Source organism: Triturus cristatus, chromosome 3_1 (genome assembly GCF_964204655.1).
Source record: "Triturus cristatus chromosome 3_1, aTriCri1.1, whole genome shotgun sequence".
Lineage (NCBI taxonomy): Eukaryota > Metazoa > Chordata > Amphibia > Caudata > Salamandridae > Triturus > Triturus cristatus.
Window position 1 is genome coordinate 992,119,191 of NC_140583.1, and position 12,307 is coordinate 992,131,497.

The following is a 12,307-nucleotide window of genomic DNA, read 5'->3' on the forward strand; positions in this document are numbered from 1 at the left end:
GTATGTGTGTGTGGCTCACTTTGAAATGCACTTAGTGCAAGGGAGTGGTCATGGTTAGGAATAGATTGTAAATATTTAAGTCACCCTGTCTCAACGGTGTGTGTACCCACATACATGTGGAAAATAAAAAATGCCATATAGGGATGATTGTAGATACCGAATGTAATGTGGTAGGGGTTTATTCTAGGTGGTTTGGTACCCACAGCTGACAAGTGTACTGATGCTGGCTTGGTTCTGACTGGTGATTAGCGATTCTCTCTATTACCTCGGGTGATGAGTTCAGCCCACGGTATCTCGTCATTTAATCCCATAGAATTACACGTTAACCGGAACACCCAACGTTGTTCCTGCCTGAATAGGGTGCTCGGGGTCCAATTGGGATTGGATTCGATGATGGTCCATCTAGACTGTCTGGGGCATGGTTCTTCTCAAGGAAGTGGCTCAGTAGCTTTGTGCTAGTCTTCTTGCAGAGCCTAGTACTCTTGTGTTCCCCTATGCAGATTTTCACAGGCCTGGTTGTCATCCCTACATATTGCATGTCACACGGACAAGTGATTAGATATATGCAGTTTTTTGTGTTGCAGTTTGTGTGTCTTTTAGGGACCCAAGGTCTAGCCAGACCCAGATCAATCTGTTTGGATACTCCTGTAAGGGAACATACAGAACATGACCCGCATGGGTGGTGGCCTTCGACAGGTGGAAGTGACCACAAGGTTGGTTGAGTGGTGATGGGCAATTCTGGTCGTTTATGGACCAAGAGGTCCTTGAAGTTCTGTGTTTGTTTGAGCGAGAAGTGTGAGGGTGCCCCAGGTTTGAATGCTCCAGTCTCCAGGATGCCCCTGTCTTTTTTAATCAGTTTTTGGGTTTTGTTGGAGTTGGGAGTGAATGTAGCTACACACGCAAGTGCATCTGTCTGGGGTCTCTCCTTCACTTCCAACAATGCCTCCCTGTGATTATTTCTAGCTTGATTTTGTGCTTGCCGTATTGTCCTCCTGGGGTAGTTGCATGCCGTCAAGTTGTTCGCCAAGATTGTTGATTGTTTTTTAAACTTGCAGATGGTGTTACAGTTATGGTGAAGGTGTGAAAACTGCCCCACCGGGAGGTTATCCCGGAGTGCTTTAGGGTGGTGACTCTCATACATCAGGAGACTGTTGCGGTCTGTGGGCTTCTTGTAATTTGTAGTCAGCAAGGTCCCCTCATATAGGGTTATCCAGAGATCCAAAAAGGCGATGCTATCATGTGATATCGTTCCTGTGAATTTTAAAACAGGGTCAAGGGTGTTCAGCCATTCACAGAATGTTGTGCATTCGTCTCCATCACCTCTCCAGAAGATCATAATATCATCTATATAGCGTCGACAAGTGAGTATATTCTCCCTGTAGGGGTTGGTCTCGCCCAGAATTAACGTATCTTCAAAATTAGCCATGTACAGACAGGCTAGACTAGGCGCGAACGTGCTTCCCATGCTGGTCTCTTGGATTTGATGATACAATTGTTTTTGAAAGGCAAAAAAGTTTTCTTCCAGGGCCAAAGATGCGCACTCACAGATGAAGGAGACTGGTGTTTCCTAGGGCCATGGGTTAATGCTCTGTAACATGACCTCCAGTGTGGCATCTTGAGGGATGTTGGTGTAAAGCACATCAACGTCTAAGGTAACTAGAAGATTGATTGTTTCTGGTTCTGGGAAATTCTCGATGAGATTGAGGACCTCTGTCGTGTCCCTTAGGTAAGTCAGGGTTTTCGTGACTATGGGACGTAGGAAAAAGTCACAAAACGAGCAAGGAATCAATATCTGACACTATCGGGCATCCTGGGGGAGGATAGGTCCTTTTGTGTATTTTAGGAAGTGTATAGTAGTATGGAATCCGGGGGTGTTCATTGATGAGGAATGTTGCTTCCTGGGATGTAATCCAATCTTCGCTTTCAGATTTTGTGACTAGATTTCTAATCCTCGAGGTCAGTCGCGCCGTTGGATCATCTTCAGTCGGGAGATAGTATTTGATGTCAGTAAGCTGATGCCGACATTCTGCATCATATGTGCCTATGTCCTGAATCACGATGGCACCACCTTTATCGGCTGGTTTCAGGATGATGGATGCATCTTCAGTTATTCCTTTCAAAAGTGTCCTCTCTTCCTTCGACATGTTGTCAAAATTGCGTTTGTACGTGAGGTTCGTGAAGTTCGTGATGTCCTTCAAGACAGCCGGCTCAAAAGTGAGCACTTCATTTGGAGTCATCGCCGCTGTAGCTGTAAATTTGGATTTCTTCTTGAGCCCAGTGCCAATGGAAGGGGTCTCTGGTTTATCTTGGAAAAAGGCCTTCAATCTCACCTTCCTGAAGAACTGGTGGAGTTCTTGATGAAGTCTGAGTGAGTCCTCGCAAGGTGTCGGGACGAAACCCAAGCCCTTCTCAAAGAGCTTGGATTCTTCCCTTGACAGCGACTTGGAGGACAAGTTGACAACTGATGTTTCTGTTCCGACGTCTTGCTCCGCAGAGTCAATTTCTCTGGTTCCTGCCAGTGCATGTTCTTTGATCCGCTTCTCCATCTGCCTCTTCCTCTGCCCCTTCCTCTGTTGTGAAAGGGGGGTTCGCAAACTGCTGGTACTGTGGTATCTGGAGGGGATGTCCTGGTGGTGCGTTCCACACCGGTTGATGGCCCATCCATTGTCCCAAGTATGGTTGTTACTGAAATGGGAGGGGTAGGAAATTCTGGAACAGTGGTGGTGGTTGTTGTCTCCAGGTCCCTCTGGATGATTTCTCCCTTCATAGCTGGAATCACTACTCATCGACCCCGATCTCCTGGAGTTATTGCTACTCATCTCATCTGATGATGTGTCATGACTTTGAAAAACATAATCCTCTTTCGTATATGGGTACACCTTCTCCTGGTCAAATCGTTTGATATCTTTTCTGAGTTTTGTTATCTTTTGCTTGGTGAGGAAGTCCCTGTGTTCTGTCATTTCTTTATTGATTTCTGCCAGGCGTGTCTTGAATGCTGTAATTGAGAAAATAGGGCTTCAGGAAACATTTGGAGGCTTATCGAATACTAAAAACGGACTTATCACCACTAACAGTTTTTGCCGTCAGCAAATTTTTAGATGCAATGTGGAAAACCAGAAGAAAGTCTCTGGAATAATGAGATCATCCTGTTTATATGTTTCTGTGTATGTTGGACGACTGGTCCCAAGGTCATCTTCTGTGTTTTGTTAACTTGATAATCATTCATTCATTTTACGGCTATAATGTGTATTGAGGATGTACTTTAATCATATGTTGTATATTTGTAATTTTATGCTTTATTTCTGTGTTTCTTCTTTTATGACTCTTTGTAGTCGAAATAAAGATATTTAAAGTAAAGTAATTGAGATCCCTGCTTTAAGGCCCGTTTCTGCCAAGGTAATTTGAATCAAGAGTTCATTCGACAGACGTTTGGCCGTATTGATTATAAGTACAAGCCAATCCCTTGTGCATCTCCACACTATTTTTGACCACTCTTTCCTGAATGTTAAGTCTTCTAAAAAGATCCGAGGGATGAGTGTCACTAATAGACCATTGGGTGCTATATTCACTCTCAGATACTCCGTCATTATTGTGCCATGTAGGGCTGTCTTTATCTGGGAGCAATTGTACTTGACCTATCTTTTTCCTCATCGCTCCCTGTCCCTCCTCTTTGCAGTGTTTTGTGCTAGTTGTAGTATGACCTGAGTGTGGGCATTTTGTGGGTTTACTGCAACCCTGTCACAGGATTAAGTGAAAACCGTATTTTTTTAATGGGTTTATTAATTTTTGTGGGTGTATATTGGTGTGTACAAGGCACCAAAAGGCTTAACAGCACCTTACAGTACTCTGACACATCTTGGCAGCTTATTAGGAGCTTTCAATGAAACATAATTAAACATCCACATAAGATCCCAACAACAAGGTAAAGGTGGCAGCAACAACCTGCAGTTTACACAAAACATTTAATGGTGGTATTGTGTATTTACATCAACACTTGGCACTAGAGAAAGAGCTCCATCTCCATGAATGTATACACCAAATTAGTATGGCTTAAAATACCTTTTTTTCGTAGATATGTTTTAGGATATCAGCTAAGAGCAGTAATCAGCTTAGTCAATAGGGTTCTCAAGGCGACTTCCAAAAATACGAAATGTATGTGTGGGTGTAGTCCGTGGCTAAATCATTTCTCCTGAAGGTGTGCTTTTCACTGAGCACTTTAATTGTTTGAAATTATTCACCAGTCTAATGGAAATAGGTATAGTCCCTTAGCATAGGTGCATGGACTGAGAACAATAGCGAAGCCGGTGATCTTTACTTTAAGCATCGATCTGTAATAATAATTCCCTTTGTTTAGAGCCATGTAGAAGTCCTCGGTGATAACCAGTTTTTGGGCTATATTGAAGCGTATTCAGGTATAGCTCCTGTCGGAGCAAGGTGCAGAGGGCACTAGGACCCTGCACAAAGGCGAAGGGGGGAGCCAGTCATCGGACACCACTTCTGGTTAGGGAAGTTGGACGGGGCAGTATGTGGACATAAGGGAAGGAGCAGGATGTGCCTGCGAGCACGGGAAAGAGGAAAGTAAATAAAGGATACTACCTGTGTCCTGGTGTACTCCTTGGGATCTGGAGCAGATGCAGAACATGACAGCCCCCTCCCAGTCGGTTAGGCAAGCTATTTATTAAAGCATCCTCCATGAATTGGGAGCCATGTTAGGAAGCAAAGGAATGACCAATGGGATTGAGATAACATTTACAAGAGTTTGAGACAAGGCAGGCTGCTACATGGAGGACAGATTTGAATTGCATTGCCAAAACCAAATGGAGAAAACAAGAGATTGCACTAAGGTTTGACATCAGTTTGCAATTGCACAGGAGTTTGATTTGGAAAGAGACACCATCCATCGGGTTTTGTAAGAGTTTCTAGGTGATGTTTCTTCTTATAAAGCCTGGAGACGTGGCGTATTCTATAGCTTGAGACTGAAAGCCAGCATTCTAGGTCGCATTTTCCAAAAGTCATTTATGTGCAAGGTTGTGTTTGGAGAGAGCAGGAGAAATTTGAATTCCAGCTTCCGAAATCTGCTTTACTTCATGCCAGGTCTGGAGAAGCAACTTTTGAGGTGTCATTCTTGTAGATATCTAAGTAAATTCCCAGGGTCGCCAGTAAGGATGGGTCCGCGAATCTCAGTGCAGGGGTTGAATGGTAGGAGAAGGTGGTACAGAGCTTTGGGCTAAACTACAGGTTGAAGAGCTGTGTGGAGAGGACTTGCCAATGTTTTCGCATTGGACCCTTTTGAGAAGGTTGGACTTGAATCCATTTAGCACTAACTCGTAGATTCTAAATCTTTCTTTTGGAGTAGACAAAATAATTTTATTGTTTTTCACAATGTCAAGGGCCGAGGAGGAGTCTGCTTGAATTAAATCACAAGTTTGATTTTCAGAAAAGAAAATGTAGGGCGTCATCATGCATTGGCATTTTGGTTCTATGCCCCAAGAAGAAAACTGACAAAGTCACAATGGAGGTTTTATGCTTCCACATACTGCTCAAATCAAGAGGCAACCATTTTCTGTGAGTTTCCTTATATTACATTAAATTGCGTTTTGTAAGAGTTTCTAGGTGATGTTTCTTCTTATAAAGCCTGGAGACGTGGGTTATTCTATAGCTTGAGACTGAAAGCCAGCATTCTAGGTCGCATTTTCCAAAAGTCATTTATGTGCAAGGTTGTGTTTGGAGAGAGCAGGAGAAATTTGAATTCCAGCTTCCGAAATCTGCTTTACTTCATGCCAGGTCTGGAGAAGCAACTTTTGAGGTGTCATTCTTGTAGATATCTAAGTAAATTCCCAGGGTCGCCAGTAAGGATGGGTCCGCGAATCTCAGTGCAGGGGTTGAATGGTAGGAGAAGGTGGTACAGAGCTTTGGGCTAAACTACAGGTTGAAGAGCTGTGTGGAGAGGACTTGCCAATGTTTTTGCATTGGACCCTTTTGAGAAGGTTGGACTTGAATCCATTTAGCACTAACTCGTAGATTCTAAATCTTTCTTTTGGAGTAGACAAAATAATTTTATTGTTTTTCACAATGTCAAGGGCCGAGGAGGAGTCTGCTTGAATTAAATCACAAGTTTGATTTTCAGAAAAGAAAATGTAGGGCGTCATCATGCATTGGCATTTTGGTTCTATGCCCCAAGAAGAAAACTGACAAAGTCACAATGGAGGTTTTATGCTTCCACATACTGCTCAAATCAAGAGGCAACCATTTTCTGTGAGTTTCCTAATATTACATTAAATTGCGTTTTGTAAGAGTTTCTAGGTGATGTTTTTTCTTATAAAGCCTGGAGACGTGGGTTATTCTATAGCTTGAGACTGAAAGCCAGCATTCTAGGTCACATTTTCCAAAAGTCATTTATGTGCAAGGTTGTGTTTGGAGAGAGCAGGAGAAATTTGAATTCCAGCTTCCGAAGTCTGCTTTACTTCATGCCAGGTCTGGAGGAGCAACTTTTGAGGTGTCATTCTTGTAGATATCTAAGTAAATTCCCAGGGTCGCCAGTAAGGATGGGTCCGCGAATCTCAGTGCAGGGGTTGAATGGTAGGAGAAGGTGGTACAGAGCTTTGGGCTAAACTACAGGTTGAAGAGCTGTGTGGAGAGGACTTGCCAATGTTTCGCATTTGACCCTTTTTAGAAGGTTGGACTTGAATCAATTTAGCACTAACTCGTAGATTCTAAATCTTTCTTTTGGAGTAGACAAAATAATGTTATTGTTTTTCACAATGTCAAGGGCCGAGGAGGAGTCTGCTTGAATTAAATCACAAGTTTAATTTTCAGAAAAGAAAATGTAGGGCGTCATCATGCATTGGCATTTTGGTTCTATGCCCCAAGAAGAAAACTGACAAAGTCACAATGGAGGTTTTATGCTTCCACATACTGCTCAAATCGAGAGGCAACCATTTTCTGTGAGTTTCCTTATATTACATTAAATTATGTGAGTTTCATTCTTTTGTTTTTCATCGAGTGGACAGTGTGTGAACGTTGCAGTTTGGTTCAAGATGGCTATGTGTTAATTGCATGAGCATATATTGAGCTTTTTGTGGTATGTGTGACTAGGTGTGTCTACTTGGTGATAGCGTTCGTATTTTAGTGCTTGTGTGAGAGGGCTATTTCATTTGTTACCTTGTAATTTGTTGCTTCCGAATTTTATTGTTCTCCAGTTATGATGGGGGGCTGGGGGGTGGGTGGGTGTGTGTGTGTTTTTTTTTTCTTGTGTTGCCTCTGTATCCTGTTCTTCAGATGTGTGTCATTTTTATAGCCACAGATGTAGTCTCTATTTTTGTGAATACATATTTTTATTTTAATGTTGGTTTCAGCGAGTTTCAGTAATAATAGTTCATGTTTTTTAGAAATGATGTTAGTGGGGCAGAATTAATGATCTGTTCACTGCCTTGTTAGTGACATTTGGTATTGATCTTTGCGCCTCTTTCTACTAATAAGCCTGCATAGCCCCGGATCTATTTGTGGCAGCTGGACCAGAGACATCTAGGTTGACCTACTGCTATTGCCTTATCTCCTGGTGAGCCTCTTGAAAATACTTACCGTTGTTCTGGAAATAAACCTTACTTCCACCACAAGCTTCCATGATGAATGAAGAGTGTCAGAACACGTTCAGGGTCCCTGGGTGGGCATGGGCTGCGGGGCCACAACCGAGGGGCTTGTGGTCTTTTACCACTGACGTCCTGTGACCTCACCTCGTATGGCACTGAATACTGAGCACCAGGTACACCCTTTCAGCACTTGAACCTCAGGATAGTGGGGAGATCACTCCCATGATTTTCATGGATGTTGTGTGGGGCAGAATCTCAGGGCTCAACATTAATAAGATAGTGCAGAATAACGACTATCCAATCCAATGTTGACCTTTATGGAAAAGAGAATTATTTATGAACCATAATGAAATATTTTTTAAAAAAAGGCATATAAACAGGGACCAAGGGTCCTAACGAGGTTCTACAGAAAAAAATGCATAAACATAATTTGCATGTCAGAATCACAGGTGCAGGCATATAGTGAAAGTGCAAGCAGATTACTGGACCTGTGACCTGTAGGTCAGTCTCTAAGGCAATCAATACATGTTCACTTATCAATTAGGCCCCGGTCTCAGTTCTTGGCCCTTGTAACAGCTTAGGCCCAAATGACCCGATCTTGATAGGAGTTCCCGGTGCAAGGTCCTTGCCATGTACTGTGGGTAGGCGGACCCAGTCTCCAGGTGTCACAACTGGTGTGCAGATGCAGCAGCAAGTGGCAAAGTCACAAACATGCCCAGTGCAAAAGAACCCACCTAACCAGTGTAGATCCTACTCTTGAGATCTTGGTGGAGCCTTTGGTTTCAGGCAGTGGGACGTCTTAGTACTGGTTCCTCAAACATTGCATGAGGGGAAACTGAGCTGCAGCCGAGTTCGTCTTTGTAGAAGCAGGTTGCCTGTCAGCAGAGGGCACAGAGAAACCCACTCCAGCACTCTGCCCAGCTTCTGTGGCATCCCAACAGCCAGGGTGACCACGAACAGTGGTTGCATTCTTTTGCATCTCTTCAGCGCAGCATGCCAGATGGGTTACCAGGTGGCAGGGAGACCCAGTCCAGCACTCGGGTCGGCTCATGGGACATCTCATCAGTCAGGGTGACCATAGGCAATGGTCCTGCTCTCTTTCTTCTCTTCGGCGCAGCACACACTATGCAACTACATGAATGAATTGAGATTCACTCAAGCACTCCGGTCAGGGTAAACAGCCATAACAACGACATTTTCACAACGAATACTATTACCCCGCATTCCAACACAACGCAACGACCAATACTCCGCAATGCCATTACAACTCATGGCATTAAAATGCATATGCATTTATCACGCATGCCTTTACAACGAATTTCGTTATAAAGGCATGAATGGTAAAGGCATATGTATTTTACATGTAAGTATAAGGTAAGTATAGTGTTTAGGGTGGGTTTGGGTTTTGGAGTGTAGGGGTATAGGTCTTAGGGGTATTTTTAGGGTTGAGGGTGGCTTTGTTTTTCGGGCTGCACAGGGTAATTTTAGGGTTCAGTGTGGGTTTTGGATTTGGGGAGCAAGGGTAATTTTAGGGTTGCGAGTGGGTTTGCGTTTTGGGGTGCCCAAGGTAGTTTTAGGGTTTTAGGTTTGTTTGGGTTTTGGGGTGCCAAGGGTAATTTTAGGGTTCAGGGTGGGTTGGGGTTTTAGGGTGTGCAAGGTAATTTTAGGGTTCAGGGTGGGTTGGGGTTTGGGGGTGTCCAGGGTATTTTTAGGGTTAAGGGGAGGTTTGTTTTTTTGGGGAGCATGAGTATTTTTAGGGTTTAGGGTAGGTTTGTTTTTTGGGGTGCAAGGGTATTTTAGGGTTCAGGGTGGGTTTGGGTTTTGGGGTGCCAAGGGTAATTTTAGGGTTCAGGGTGGTTTGGGGTGCGCAGGGTAATTTTGGGTTCAGGGTGGGTTTGGGTTTTGGGGTGCAAGGGTATATTTAGGGTTAAGGGTAGGTTTGTTTTTTTGGATTGCAAGGGTTTTTTAGGGTTCAGGGTGGGTTTGGGTTTTGGGGTTCCAAGGGTAATCTTAGGATTGAGGGTGGGTTGGGGTTTTGGGGTGCGCATGGTAATTTTAGGGTTCAGGGTGGGTTTGGTTTTGGGGTGCAAGGGTATTTTTAGGGTTAAGTGTGGGTTTGATTATTGGCGTGGCCAGGGTAATTTTAGGGTTCAGGGTGGGTTTGGGGTGCCCAGGGTAATTTTAGGGTTCAGGGTGGGTTGGGGTTTGGGGGTTCCCAGGGTAGTTTTAGGGTTAAGGGTGGGTTTGTTTTATAGGGGTTCCCAGGGTAATTTTGGGTTTGGGGGACCTAGGGTAATTTTAGAGTTCAGTGTTTGTTTGGGTTTTGGGGTGCCAAGGGTAATTTTAGGGTTCAGGGTGAGGTTGTTTTGGGGTGCAAGGGTATTTTTAGGGTTAAGGGCGGGTTTGTTTTATGGGATGCAAGGGATTTTTAGAGTTCGAGGTGGGTTTGGGTTTTGGGGTGCCCAGGGTAATTTTAGGGTTCAGGTTTTGGGGTGAAAGGGTATTTTTAGGGTTAAGGGTTTGTTTGGGTTTTGGGGTGCCAAGGGTAATTTTAGTGATCACGGTTTGTTTGGGTTTTGGGGTGTAAGGGTATTTTTAGGGTTCAGGGTGAGTTTGGGTTTTGGGGCGCCCAGGGTAATTTTAGGGTTTGTTTAGGGTATTGGGGTATTTTTAGGGTTCAGGGTTTGTTTGGGTTTTGGGGTGCCCAGGATAATTTTAGAGTTCATGTTGGGTTTGGGTTTTGGTGTGCAGGGGTATTTTTAGGTTTAGGGTGGGTTTGGTTTTTGGGGTGCCCATGGTAATTTTAGGGTTCCGGGTGGGTTTGGGTTTTGGGGTGTAAGGGTATTTTTAGGGTTCAGGGTGGGTTTGGGTTTTGGGGTGCCCAGGGTAATTTGAGGGTATAGGGGGTACGGGTATTGAGGTGGTAAGGGTAATTTTAGAATTTGGGGGGTGTATAGTGTACAAAGGGTAATTTTGGGGATTAAGGGGTATTTAAAAATAATATATATAGTTATATATATATTTTTAAATATATAAATATTTATTTGAATATATAAATATATATATATTTAAAAAAATATCTATATATAGATATACTTACCTTAAACACTTTTACAAAGTAGATGCCTTTACCATGCATGCCTTTGCGTTGTAATGGTATGCATGGTAAAGGCATTTGCGATGTAAAAGTATGCGTTGTGATGGTAACGCGTTGTAACAGCACTTGCTTTGTTACAAATGCGTGTTGATGGTATGCGTGGTGTTGGAATGCAGGGTGAGAACATATATTCCCGGTCAGATATTTGACCTCCCTCTTGTCAGTCCATGCTCTTGAGTAGCTCCGTCCTCCGGGAGACTGCAGCTGGGCTTTTCCAGTAGGCAGTCTTCCTGCTGCGGTTGTGCCCTCCTCTCCCCGTTCCAAGCAGGCCAGACAGGCGCCGTACCAAGGTGGAGCCACAGCTCTCCTCTAGCAGATGTAGACATTCATATGATGTCCTGTGGGAGACAGTGAGTGATACCAGCTCTGGATCTCAAGAACTACCTAATATGATGAGGAGCTCCATTCTTCGGTCAGTGAGAATTTCTGCAACACCTTTGGAAGGTTTCAGTCCCTTACTGATAACCAGTTTCCAGACAAGAAGTTTTAAGTCTACTTTCACTGCTCTGGAACTGTTTCAAGGTGGTTTCTTCAGATAGCGTATCAATCTTCTCCGGGGTAGACTTTATTAACGTGATGGTCCTACAGCAGGGAGTGATAAGATGTGTCTGGTTATAGGGCATCCAAAAGAAAAGCAAAGTCAGTGGCAGCCAACCACCTTCTGAGAGGAGCAACCCTGGAAGAAACAAAAAAGCTTGGCCCTGGCAGAATGGTTTCCTTTGCACTACAAAGGAAATGGCTGCCTCCATCCTCGATCTAATCTAATGGGAGCCCACAGGAAGGAATAATCAGGCAGGCCACTGCTGAAAGTTGACTGCCACATTTCTAAAGGCAGCTCTGTCTTCATCCTCCCACAACTAAATATGCAAAGCCCTCAGGAATGTCAACAATGAAATTTGCCAGGCTGCAAGTCTGTGCCCCGCCTCCATATTGTGCCATGCTTTACCAGGGGTAATGCAAAATGGATCCCTCTTGTCTTATACTACTCAATCATCTGTCTTTCTTACAGCTCTATGTCAACAATCATTCTTTGTTTTTAACGTTCACTTACCACGAGCGCAGCATGTCCGCGTGAGGCCCCACTTAGATCGATTCAGCAGAACTTTACAATGTGAAGCAAGTAAGCAACTTGCTAGTTACCATGAGCAGGGAAAAAGGCCCTGCCTGGCCCTACTGATTCAAAACAGTATACTGTTACCACCGAATTCAGTACATGGATAGTATTGCCATGCAGTGAGCACGACACACTTCAGAGGCATAACATAGGACCCCCGCAGCCCTAGCAGTGGGTGGGAAGGGGCGAGTTCCAAGTGTCCCCCTCAGCACGGTACCCTGGTCTGAGATCTCTTGACTGACTCCGGAGGGTGGTGGGGGGACTCCATGTACTTTGCAAGGGGGGGGCGCTTAACTTTTGTTAGGCCACTGATCACACTTGGTGCATCCTTCCAGACCATAGAGTCCCACCTTGGGTCTCAAAACCTTTACTCGTGCCAGGGCACAGGGTGTTCACAGGATTACTGTGCTTAGTGTGCACAAAAATCAGGAATACCGTGGGACTTAG